Source organism: Apodemus sylvaticus, chromosome 7 (assembly GCF_947179515.1).
Source record: "Apodemus sylvaticus chromosome 7, mApoSyl1.1, whole genome shotgun sequence".
In the NCBI taxonomy this organism is placed as follows: Eukaryota; Metazoa; Chordata; class Mammalia; order Rodentia; family Muridae; genus Apodemus; species Apodemus sylvaticus.
The window spans coordinates 62679271-62691822 of record NC_067478.1 but is presented as its reverse complement, the minus strand read 5'-3'; the positions used below and the strand labels follow the sequence as shown (position 1 = coordinate 62691822).

Below are 12552 nucleotides of genomic sequence, written 5' to 3'. Positions count from 1 at the left end.
AATTATTTATTTTATGTATGTGAGTACACTGTAGGTATCTTCAGACACACCAAAAGAAGGTGTCAGATCCTGTTACAGATGGTTGTGAGCCACCATGTGGTTTCTGGGAATTTAACTCAGGACCTCTGGAAAAGCAGTCAGTGCTCTTAACCACTGAGAGATCTCTCCAGCACATAAAGGAAGTTTCTAATACTATTTATGTCCTGACACAAGTGATATTTTGCTGAGGATGTAGAGTTCAAGTGGGAACCGTGTATGTTTTGCATTTGGTAGAAGGAATTTTATTTCTAAAAGAAGCACTTGCCAATCTTGGGTCCTATTTTTGTATCTCCACTTCTTTTCAAACCTCTTTGGTAGGTCAATTACCTGTTAGTGAAAAAAAAAAAAAAAAGAGGTAATGAGTGTGTTCTCATCTGTAGATGTAGTTAACAAAAATTCTAGGAAACTTTTTGGCTTGGAGATTTTTTTCTGAGAATGAGTTATTATGAGAATGTGTAAATTTTATATATAGCTGTGAGCTCTCTTCTCTAACTCTAGCACCTAGACAAAATTCCGTGTTCAGCAGATCTCCTATGTTGTGCGAATATTGTTCACCTTTAGCCATCTTTTGGTTTGTATTGTGTTACTTTGTCATGATGGCTATTTTCCATGCAGGTCTTTGGCTCTTAAAAATACATACCAAATTGATACAGTCTTGACCTTGCTATGCAGCTCTGCTACACTCTGCTACACTCTGCTTTTTTAAAATTAATTTTAATTGGCCTGTAGAATTAGTCAATTCCAAATTTTACTTTTCCCGAGAATGATAGGCACATCTCTCCTAAGTAGGTTCTTAGGAGAGAACCTACTAAGTTAGCTATTAAAGGTCCATGAATATCAAGGCACAATAAACATGCAGCCCTTGCAGACATCCTTTCCCTGGAGGGGCAGTACTGTAGGAGCAACAAGTTTCAGTTAGGCACCCACCCTTGCAGTCCAGCTTTTCCTTTCCTTCCTTCCTTTCCTTCTTTCCTTCCTTCCTTTCTTTTTTGTCTTCTTAAAGATAGGATCTTGCTATAGGCCTGACCACCCTGAAATGATGTAGACCAGGCTGGCCTCAAACCTTCAGCAGATCCTCCTGCCTCTTCACTGACAACTTATGACGCAGATAGAGGGATAGGCTCCAGTTTTGACTGTTTAGTTTTTTTTTTTTTATGTACATGATTTGAACACCTACATTTCTAGCATAACGTATGGTTAATAATAAATGTTTAATAGTTGCAATAATTACTTTTAGAGGTTTTTCTTTATTTTTCTTTTCTTTTTTTAAAATTTTTTGGTGGCGTTATGATCACAAACAAAGTGTTAACAGCTGTCTTGGGTTAGGGATGTAGCTCAGTTGCAGAGTACTTGCTTTGAGTTCATGAGGCCCTGGAACCATCCCAAGCACTGTGAAAATAAGTAAGCCGACACAGTAAGGCAAACCTATATAGGTTTCCTCCCCTATAACCTTGCTGAGTAGAGGCGAGAATTCTGAGTTAGATCACAAATACCACAAACAACAAAACAGCTGGATATGACGGCACTCACCTGTAATCCCAGCACCTGGCAATCTGAAGCAGGAGGATTCTAAGTTTGAGGTCAGACTAAGTAAGATACACGACCAAATTCTTTCCAAAAACAAACACAAAACCAAAAAACAAACCAAGAACCAAAGACATCTATAAGTAAGTATAAATAGACCATAAGCTAAGTGTAGGTATTGTTGTCATGTTTTGGAAATGTCTCTTGGGCTCTTTGTTGCAGTATTACCTGGATTAGGAAGACTGGCCTAAGGGACCAAGCATGTAAAGTGGAATGTGTTCTCTCTTTACGTGATTAAACACAAGCTGTAAGAACAAAATGTTTTTAATTGACAGCGCTCGCACTGCCATGGTACCAAGTATCAGGCATAGACCTGGGGGATTAACAGAAAACACAGACATGGTCATTCTGTAAGGAGAATGCCAAAGCTTTACTGAGAGACCAGCAATATATATACTAGAGGCCAGGGAAGGGAACAGGAGAAAACAATTATAGCCATAGGTCAGGCACCTGGGAAGTCTGTATCACACTGGGTGGGAAGGCAGGAATCAAGCTAAGCCATGGGATGTTTTGCTCTCAAGAAACCTGTGCAAACAGCTCAGCTGGGGATGTTGAGCCAAACTCGCTGGTTCCCAACATTTAATTATGATTTTTTTCCTCCATTAATCCTATCTTTCTTCAAAGCTAATAGGTGTGTGTAATGACTCCACATCAAAGACCCATATCCAATGGTTTAGGAGCTGTGTACTTTATTAAAACAAAGCAGAATTCATAACCCACAACAGAGTGATTTGCTGAAGTCATTCTGGAGCTGACTTACAGATTCATCAGCCTCTTAGCTCCCTTTGCCTTTTCTCTCACTGGCTTCCTCCCCTGCACCTTTCCTATTTGTACGGTGCCCTGCTGGTTACTGTAGTGACCTATTCTCTTCCTGTTATCTCCATTAGACCAAAACCTCCTTGAGGGTAGGTGTTAAAGCTTGTCAACAGTCTGTTTAGAGCCTCATATACTGTGTCTGACTAATAACTGTCCCTTAGTGGAGACATGCTAAGTGAATAAATGAAAATGTCTCAGATAATTTCCTACATTCTTTAACTCTTTTTTCTTTTCTTTCTTTCTTTCTTTCTTTTTTTTTTTTTTTTTTCCTTTTGAGAGTCTTACTGTCCCTTTTGCTGGTCTGGAGTTCTCTATGTAGATCAAGCTGGTCTTGAACACACAGAAATCTGCCTGCCTTTGCCTCTCCAGTGCTATGATTAACAGTGTGTACCACCACATTTGGCTTTTTGACTTTCATACTCTTGAATTAGGAGAAAGCCCATTACGCACAGGCTGTGGAAAGGGCAAGGCAGGTTGAGATTTCATGAGACAGCAGGACTCCTGTCTGTGGACTCTTGCATTGACAAGTTTCTGTTTTCAGAGTCATGGCTCAACATATTCTCTGAATCCTTTTAGCTTTTCCCTTTCCTCCCCTATTTTTACTCTTCTGATTTTGCTTCCAACTTAGCTATAGTTTTTGTTTAAGAGCTAAACATATCTTATAGGTAGATGGGAATGACACATTCTTCTGGCTTTGCAGTTCCTGACTGTGGCGCAGGAGTCACAGTGGACCATGGGAGGGCACTGGCAGCATGTGCGAGGTGGGAGAGTGGCCTTTCTGGTGTGGCCATGGTGTACAGCTCAGAGAGCTAACAGGACAAGGATCCATTATGACAGGGAGGCCTTGGCCTTGAGAACATGTTTCTATTTTTCTAGGGGAGATCTATGTGGAATGATGTGGTAGAGGCAGGAGGCTGATGATCAGGCTTTAACAAGTGTTGATTTGGGTTCTTGTGTTTGGAAAAAGTGGTATGGTCAAAGTAATGGTGAAAAGTAGAGTTTCCTTGCCGACACTGATTCATAATTGTATCTGAGGTGGAGAAATGGCTCAGCTGTTAAGCCACTGGCTGTTCTTTTAGAGGACCCAGGTTTGATTCCCAGCACCTACGTTGTGGCCCATACAGTGGCGGGTAATGCTAGGTCCCAGGGGATCCATCTTTTGGCCATTGTGGACATTGCATGCAGGTGGCACACAGACACGTATACAGGCAAAACACTTTACACAAAAGATAAAAATAAGTGAAAATTTAAAAAGTAATTGTGTGCTGTTGGACTCAATTGTATCTAGTTCTTTGCATGTCTCCTACGGAGGAGGAAACTTCTTTTTAAAAATGATTATTTTTCTAATTACATCTATTGTGTCTATGCACATATTTGTATGGGGGCACAGACATGTGAATGAGGCTGCTTGCTAAGGTCAGAGGTGTCAGATCTCTGGTGCTGGAGTTCTAGCCAGTTGGGAGACTCTTGCTGGGAACAGAACTCAAGTCTACAAGGCAGTGAGTGGGAGAGTGGGAGGGAGGGAGAGAAAAGGGGAGAGAGGGAGAGAGGGAGAGAGGAAGAGGGAGAGAGAAAGAGAGAGGAGGACGAGGAGAAGGAGGAGGAGGAGGAAGAAGAGGAGGAGAAGAAGAAGAAGAAGAAGGAGGAGGAGGAGGAGGAGGAGGAGGAGGAGGGAGAGAGGGGGAGAGAGAAGGTGGGGAGAGCATGAGAGTACAAAATGTCTGGATTATATAGGGAGGAGCCTCTGGGGGAAGGGCAACCCAGCCCCTGGGCTGGAAAGCTCATATTTGGGGGCAGGGTATGACAGGTAGGAACTGAGGGGAGCTGGTGGAATCTGGAGGCCAGGTCTGCTTTTTTATTTTTTTGTTTTTTTCGAGACAGGGTTTCTCTGTGTAGCCCTGGTTGTCCTGATCTCACTCTGTAGACCAGGCTGGCCTGGAACTCAGAAATCCACCTGCTTCTGCCTCCCAAGTGCTGGGATTAAAGGCGTGGGCCACCACTGCCCGGCTCAGGTCTGCTTTGTTATGAAAAATATGCACCTCGGTCCCTTATCCCCAGGTCCAAAACCAAGTATCTGAGACTATAAAAAGCATTAGCAACAGTGACATCACTCCATGCTAATCTGCCTCTCATACCTAGACTAGAATACACATCTTATACACAGAACTTTATATGCACTATTAGAAGTTCCACTTAGTGATTATCTCATAACTATCTTAAACATTGCAATTTCCTTACTCCTTAGAGGAACCCTGTAATAATAACTAATATTTAAAATGAACAGATTAGGAACTGAGGTCCAGGGAAGCCAATCAAGCAAGTCGTTCAAAGTCACAAAGTTGAGAGCCCAGAATTATAGCTTTTGTCTTGGGCTAAATTTGTAAGATACACATTTCCAATTGAACCAAAGGGGAACTCAATATGTGGACCAAACTGACCTCAAATTCACAGAGATTGCCACCCCACCCAGCTGCTTATACCGTGTATATGTGTTTAAGCAAAAACTATTTTTTAAAAAGATTGTTGGAAGTTACAAGTGGTTGTGGGTGCAGAGAAGGGAAGGAAGCCAAGTCCTCTGTAAGCACAAGCCTTCTTAATCGCTGAGATCTCTCTCCAGAAAAACCTTTTACCGAAGGTAGCTACGATGGTGAAATTGGGAGTCCTAAGTACTGAGACATTCAACAATTTGAGCACCTACATCTATGCTAGACGTTGCGATAGATGACCAAGTTAGTCATTGTCCTCAGAGTGCATCACTCTGGGTCAGGGTCAAGGCCTCCACTAAAGGTCAATCCTCAGATAGGGCAGAAATTGGTCAGCCTAAACACTTGCTTGGGCGTAAACTTAACCAGCCAGAAGGTTTAAGGGCAGACTGTGATGCGAGATAAAGGAGTAGGGCGCCTGGCGCGCAGCCGAGATAAAGGGGTGTGGCCGGGCCCCAATTTTTCCTCACGTTCCTCCGCAGCACTCGGCCCCGGATCTTCTAGCGTTTTGACCCGTGCCCATCCTGAGCACATCCATGCTCGCCTGATCCTTCAGTGTCCTTTGTGAAATGTCCCCAATTGTTAGTTCCCTACGGGCACACGTGACTCCGCGAGGACTCAGCGGTAAGAGGCACGGGGCGGTAGTGTCCCCAGAGTCCTCGCAGGGAGGATCTTCCGGCCCCCAAGGTTCTCATCGCTTCCCCCTCAGCGCCTAAGCTGGCATCTTCTCTCCCTTTTCCTCTCAGGTTGCCTCCCACCTCCCGCGCGAGGCCCGGAGGAGGCTGGACCAGCGCTCCTGATCTCGCGAGAGTTCCCCACGAGTCCCGCGAGACTCGCCTGCCGCCGCCGCTGCCGCCGCCGCCGCCTCTTACGTCTTTCCCTTTGACAAGTCGCCGCCGCTGCAGCAAAAATATAAAGGACGCGGCTAGCGCAGCCGCTAGCCAGCCGGGTGCCCGGTGCCGAGTGCCGGAGCCGCACCCGCACCCCACCGCCGCCAGCTCTCGACCCGCGTACGGTAGGTAACCCTTCCTCTTTCGCTATCTCGACCTCCCGAATGTGTGCTTGGCTGGCCCGGCCGAGCCGCTCGGGGCCGTTCCGGGGCCGCCTGCCGAGCGAGGCTGCCGGCTCCCGGTGGACAGCGGGCGGAGGCCTGAGGAACCCCTGGTCCCTTGGAAGCCTGTTAGAAGCCGTGCCACCTGCCGGAGGGCCGAGGGACCCGCCCCTGAATAAGCTTGCAGTCTGCGTCCCTCAGCTCCTCAGGGGCCACGTCTGTGACCTTCTCCCCTTTATCCGCTAACGAGCGCCGCTCCCACCGCTGGGACCGGGACCGGGACTGGGGAGCGGCTCTCCGCGCTCTTTATCTGGAGGAGAGTCGCGACTCCGCTGCTTCCACGGCCGACTTCGGAGGGGTGGAGGTTGAGACCATGTGTCTTTCTCGTTGTCTGTGCTTTTGGGTGGGGGCTGCTCACCGTTTCGGTAAACCTTTCTCTAAATCTCTCATCGGATAAAACAACAATTTCTAAAGCCCTTGCTGCCTGGAGCGGAGACAGGTGACAGTTGTGTAGTCTCCAGGGTGAGAGGAGGATGGTGATGATGACAGGAGCTAACCCTGGGAACAGTGATGGGTGGCAGGTTCCTTCCCGGGAGACAAGAGGACAGAAGCCTTGTACTTACCTCTCCCAGGAGATGATGTAAAGACGTGATATATGTATGTATGCATGTATAAATGCATATATGTATGCATGCATGTATATGTTAGCTGTGAAGCACAGGGACAGAACCTCCATTTACGTTAGTTTTAAAAATGTGTGTAATACTTTAAAGGTGTATATAGGTAATCAAATAAGAGTGAATTCCAACGAATTAATAACCCATCTCCATTTCGCTGTTAATAGCTTGATATATTTCTAACAGACCCTTTATGTTTTGTTTTTTAATAGTACCTGGCTTGTCCTTGAATGATACCTTAGTTTATGTATGTTCCCATAATGATTTGTTTTATTTGAGTCATTCCTTTGGCCCACTTGATTAAACCCGGTTTCTTGTTCATTATCACTGGCTGTTCCCCGCTGTCACCATATTTTATTGTGCCTTCTTCCAAAATGATTGTTGCTCCAGTAGCTTTAACATTGTTCTTTTTAGATATAGTTTTGTTTGTGTTAAGCCCTCTAAATTGGGACAGTGTTTATGTAAAGCAAAGAAAAATTATGATGAGGAGAAAGTAAGCTTCAAAGTTTTAAAAAAATTGATGGTGATATACCTTTGATTATATGTTTACATACCTGTGTGTTTATACAGGCAAAAGTGAATGTCCTGAGTGCCTGTATTATGCATAAATGCACATATGTGATGCATGCTTGTCCTCTGCACTTGTATATTTGTATATTTTAGAAATAAGCTAAAATATTTTGTTATGTTATTTGAGGAAAAAAACAGCATAATGTAGGACAAAGAACAGTTATGTTTTTCCCAAATCACATGATAGGATTGTATGGCAGAAATATCTAGGAAGGTTGGAAATATGGCGTCTTTCAAAAGTAGGATAGATTATCAGTTGACATTGAAATGGATGGCCTTTTAAGGACTCTTGGATCAGCAACTTTTATGAATTTTGCTTTCCCTAGGGTTCTTATCACTTCTTAAATTTCTGGTCTTGCCATATACTTTTAACACTGATCACTTGATTTGCTGGTCATGTATTTTCTCTGTGCACTTGTGCTGGCGGTACATGGAGGAGAAGGCAAATGCATCACTTAATCTCATTAATGTAAACATGTGAAAATACCGTTTTATTCAAATGGATCTCACATTTAAATGGATAACACATTAAAGGAGAATGTGCTGTTTTTTGAGTTGGACTGGTTAGTAGATGATGTTTGTAATAGTGAGAAGTCTTAGTGCTGTGAGCAAATGCCTGGGTTCCGTGGGCAGCTGATTTTAAAGTGGACTTTTAGAATGTAAATGAGGTTGATGCTATGTTTGGGATAAAGCAGAAAATTGTGTAAAAAGGGTACTTGTGAAACAAAACTTGAGCTTTAGGTGGAGGCAGAATGATCAAGATTTTCAGGGAAGTCTTGGCTAATAACATGTGAACAAGCCCTTGAAATTTTGTAGGTAACCATAAAAGCAACAAACAATTATTTTTCACTGTATATAAAACTTTTGCCTTAATGTACCCACAAAACAGGTTGTTAGGGATACTTTCTAAATATTATCAAGATCCTGAACAGAAAATATTGGCTGAGTCATTTAAAAGGATATTGTAAAGTCAGTAAAGTCACTTCAGCTAGGTTTTTTTTTTTTTTTTAAACTAAAAGAAGCACAACATAGGTACTTAATAGATGCCCTTCTCATTTTACTTTTTCCTACTGGCCCTTATAAATTAATGGGAATATTCCAGAGGAGATCTACCAGCAAATAAATGTGATGCCTAAATCAGATGATGATTAGGTTTATTCTTATTTTTTCTTTTTGATACAGGAGCTTGTACAGCTTAGGCTGATTTTGACTCTACCTGAGACTGGTCATGAGCTCCTGACCCTCCTGCTTCTCCCTCTAAGTACTGAGAATACCGAGGATACAGTAATGCCATACTGGCTTGTTTGGGATTTTGTTGTGTTTTTGAGATGGGACCCTACTTTGTAGATCAGGCTGATCTTGAACTCAAAGAGATCTGACTGTCTTGGGTCAAAGAGTCATTACTCCTGGCCAGTTTCTAAGTTTCTCATGACTTTTTGAGTATTGTTTGTTTATTTATTTTTTACTTTTTGTAGAAATACTCTCATTTTTGGCTCATTTGACATTTTTTCATGATTAGATTGAAGTTTTGTATGTTTTGATTATAATGATCTGTATCAATGCATATATTGGTATTGATGTGTCTGGTTATTGATTATATTTTTTTAAAGATTTATTTATTTTATTTATTGTTATATACACTGAAGCTGTCTTCAGACACTCCAGAAAAGGGCATCAGATCTTCTTAGGATGGTTGTGAGCCACCATGTGGTTGCTGGGATTTGAACTTGGGACCTTCGGAAGAGCAGCCAATGCTCTTAACCACTGAGCCATCTCACCAGCCCGGTTATTGATGTTTTAACCTTGATCATTTGTTCTGGTGGTTTCTATTGAGATATTTTAAGTGAGGGTGCTATTTGTCCCTTTGTAGTCTCTTTGATATATTATATCTTGTAGGAGGTTCTTCAAAACTGTAGACTGTTTCTCTCAAACTTTCTCCCTTGTTTGTATTGTAGCATACACAGTTATGGTATTTGTAGTTTCCTTATTCTTATATGTATGAATTGGACTTCATCTGTCAAAGAACATTTGTTAATTTAGTTCTTTATATCATTATGGTAATGTGGGTATTCATTTGATTCTACAGACTGTTGTCCAATATGATAGTATTATGTTGGTCACATTGCTTCAGCTTTGGCCACTGTGTGTGTGTGTGTGTGTGTGTGTGTATGTGTGTTGATTAAAAGACAGCTTGTAGGAGTTGATTCTTTTCTTCCACCATGTGGATCTTGGGGACCCAACTCAGATTGAGAGCCTTGATGACAAGCACCATTAGCTACTGACCATCTCACCTACTCCAGTAAAATAATTGTTTATAGTCTATTAAATATAAGACATAATCTGCTATGTTATGGGTAGGTTATAAACAAATACAATGCAGGATTTTTTAACCCTTTTCTACTCATGATTTCCTTTTGTCAACCTATCCTCTGAAGGTACTGAAGGACAACTATATTTATTCCTCTATGTGTTAATGACCATGAGTTTATATCAATACCTTTCTCTACAACACTACAAGGTTGCTCTGACCTGTCACTCCTTATTTGTATTTTCTTTCTGTGACAGAAGCCTGGATCTCAGTATCATATTTGCTAACTTGTAGAGTATCCATTAGATAGTTACTTGCTAACTTAAGAAACATATTCACAAGATTATCTGTGTGTAGTTTTTAGCTTTAGCTTTAGCTATTTAGGCTAGTTTATTCTCTGTTCTCTTTAGTGTGGCTGTATTACTTTAGTGCAGGGCAGTGCAGTTCAGTTCCTTTGTTGCTTCTTTGTTTTCTCTTTTGATTGATCTCAGTCCTGGTTGATGTTAACTAATTATTGTTATGGATGATGATGGTGGTGACTTCAGATAGAATCTCCCAAGTATTTCACACTGGGCTCAAACTTGGTATTCTCCTGCTCCAACCTAAGTGTTGGGATAATCAACACTTATAGGCTTGTATCATTCTATGTGGCATTATTGTTAGTTTTGGTTTGTGAAACAGTACAGTTACTGAATGCCACTGCTGTTTGACTTTACTATTTAAAATGATTACTCAGAAGTGTCCCTCTATCCTACTGTCACATTCCTCTGTATCTTTGTTTCTACCTCTTTCCCATGTTCATTACGGAATCCAGAGTTTAAATTTAGTTTCCTATTTATCTCTTTCTCAATTATTTCACCAAAATGAACAGATTATATGCATTTAAAAACATTAAACCTGTGTTTGCAGCCCATGGTACAAATATGGAGGTCAGAGGACAACTTGGAATTGCTTTTTGCTTACGTGTGTCTCAGGGATCAAACTTAGGTCATCAGGCTTAATGATAAGCACCTTTACTTGCTTAGCCCTCTCACCAGCCACTACATTTTCTATTATTTCTCTTAAATAATTTTTAACTGACACACAAACCACATAGCATAAAACTCATACATAATTTTTGAGACAAACTCTTAATATGTTGCTCAGGCTGGCCTCAGATTCCTGGCCTCAAGTTCAGACTGCCTCTATTCAACCGCCTCTATTCAAATTCAACTGCCTTTATTCAAAGGCTATACCACTTTGCCTTATCAAAACTCTTCCTTTAAAGTTTACTAGCCAGGTTTGTTTGCTTGCTTCCTTTCTTTTCAGATAGGTCTCCCTTTGCCTAAAACTTTAGGTTCTCCTGGCTCCTTCTAAGTACAGGGTTACAGGACTTGGCTGTTATAGTTTTTTATTTTATTTTTGTTTTTATTTAAAAGTATATTCACAATGCTGTACCACTTATCACCTCTGTCTAATTCTAGAACATTACCCCCAAAAGAAACCTTGTGATCATTAGCAGTCATTTCCCTTGTCTGTGTTCTGTTCTACTTTCTATGTGGGTTTGTTTATTCTAAGTATTTTATGTAGATGGAACTGTATAATATGTGGTCTTTTGTTCCTGATTTCTTTAGATTAGTGTAATTTTTTTCAGAGTTCATTTGTGCTGCAGCATGTATGAGCACTTCAGGTTTTTGTTCCCCTGCCTGAATGATGTCTATATAACACATTTTATTCATCCATGTGTCTGTTGATGGATTTTGGGTTTTTTAAACCTCTCAGCTACTGGGAATAATGTTACTTTGAATGTCCATATACATTTTTGTGTGTATAGGCATATATATTTTTTACTTTCTAAAGTATATGCTTAGGAGGCAATTTCTGGGTCATTCAATTATTCCAGGTAGAGCTTTTTTTTTTTTTTTTTTTTTTTTTTTTTGGTGGTAGTATTGGGGTTTGTCATCTTATGTTTACTTTTTTGTGGGACAGCTACCTGCTTTCCTATTACCTCTTTGTGTGCACATGCCTCTCTCTCTCTCTGTGTGTGTGTGTGTGTGTGTGTTCCTTTCTTACATGAAGAGTTTATCATAATCTTGCATCTTTTTTTGCTTATCAGTAATGTATCCTGGAAATGATACAGATTGGTGCATTCTTTTGAAGTTACATTATTTTCATACTCTTGATTCTTCTTCCTTTTCTTTTTTTTTAATTCTTATTTTAAAAGATAGGGTTTTACTCTGTAGGCTGTGCTGGAAATCTGCCTACTTCTGCCTCCAGAGTATTTCATTTTTTAAAAAAAAAGTTGCATAGATATAGCTACATCTGTGTATGACACTTAGATTGTTTTCTGTATTTTGTAGTTATAACCAATGTTTCTGGAAGTGACCATGTGTATATCTATTTTTTATTATCAGAAGTATTTGGTGCCTGGCAGGGGTGATGCACACCTTTAATCCCAGCACTTGGGAGGTGGAGGCAGAGGCAGAGGCAGGTGGGTTTCTGAGTTTGAGGCCAGCTTGGTCTACAGAGTGAGTTCCAGGACAGCCAGGGCTATACAGAGAAACCCTGTCTTGAAAAAACAAAAACAAAAACAAACAAAAGAAGTATTTGATATATCATTGCCCAGGTGTTAGGAACATGCAAATTAAAAATCAGTCATATGCTAGGTACTGGGTGTGATTCCCAGTACTGACAAACAAGCTGATACATTCTTGCGTTTAAGGAGACTATATTTTATTGGCTGGATAATTAATGGTTCTAAGGAAAACATGGTAGGTGCTTGATTGTAAATAGAACCAGTAGAGGTCTGTGCAGTCTTAGAATGTTTTTGAAGCTAATACAGACCTCAAGTAACACTTGATTTCTGGAGCTTGAACGTGTTTATCAATTTGTGGTTCTTCCCCCCCCCCCCCAAAGACAGGGGTTTCTCTGTGTAGCCCTGGTTGTCCTGGAACTCACTCTGTAGATCAGGCTGGCCTCAAACTCAGAAATCCACCTGCCTCTGCCTTCCAAGTGCTGGGATTAAAGGCGTGCACCACCACTGCC

At 41.3% G+C, this 12552-nt stretch overlaps 1 protein-coding gene across 5 annotated transcripts in view; it reads left to right on the top strand.

The window, feature by feature from the left end:
• Positions 1-5747: 5747 nt before the first annotated feature.
• Herc1 (HECT and RLD domain containing E3 ubiquitin protein ligase family member 1) overlaps positions 5748-12552 on the top strand; it is a 165075-nt gene continuing 158270 nt past the window's right edge. For all 5 annotated transcript variants that reach the window (XM_052187967.1, XM_052187969.1, XM_052187968.1 and 2 more), the window contains exon 1: positions 5748-5937. The gene's annotated coding sequence lies outside the window, so the exon portion shown is untranslated. The remainder of the gene's footprint in view (positions 5938-12552) is intronic.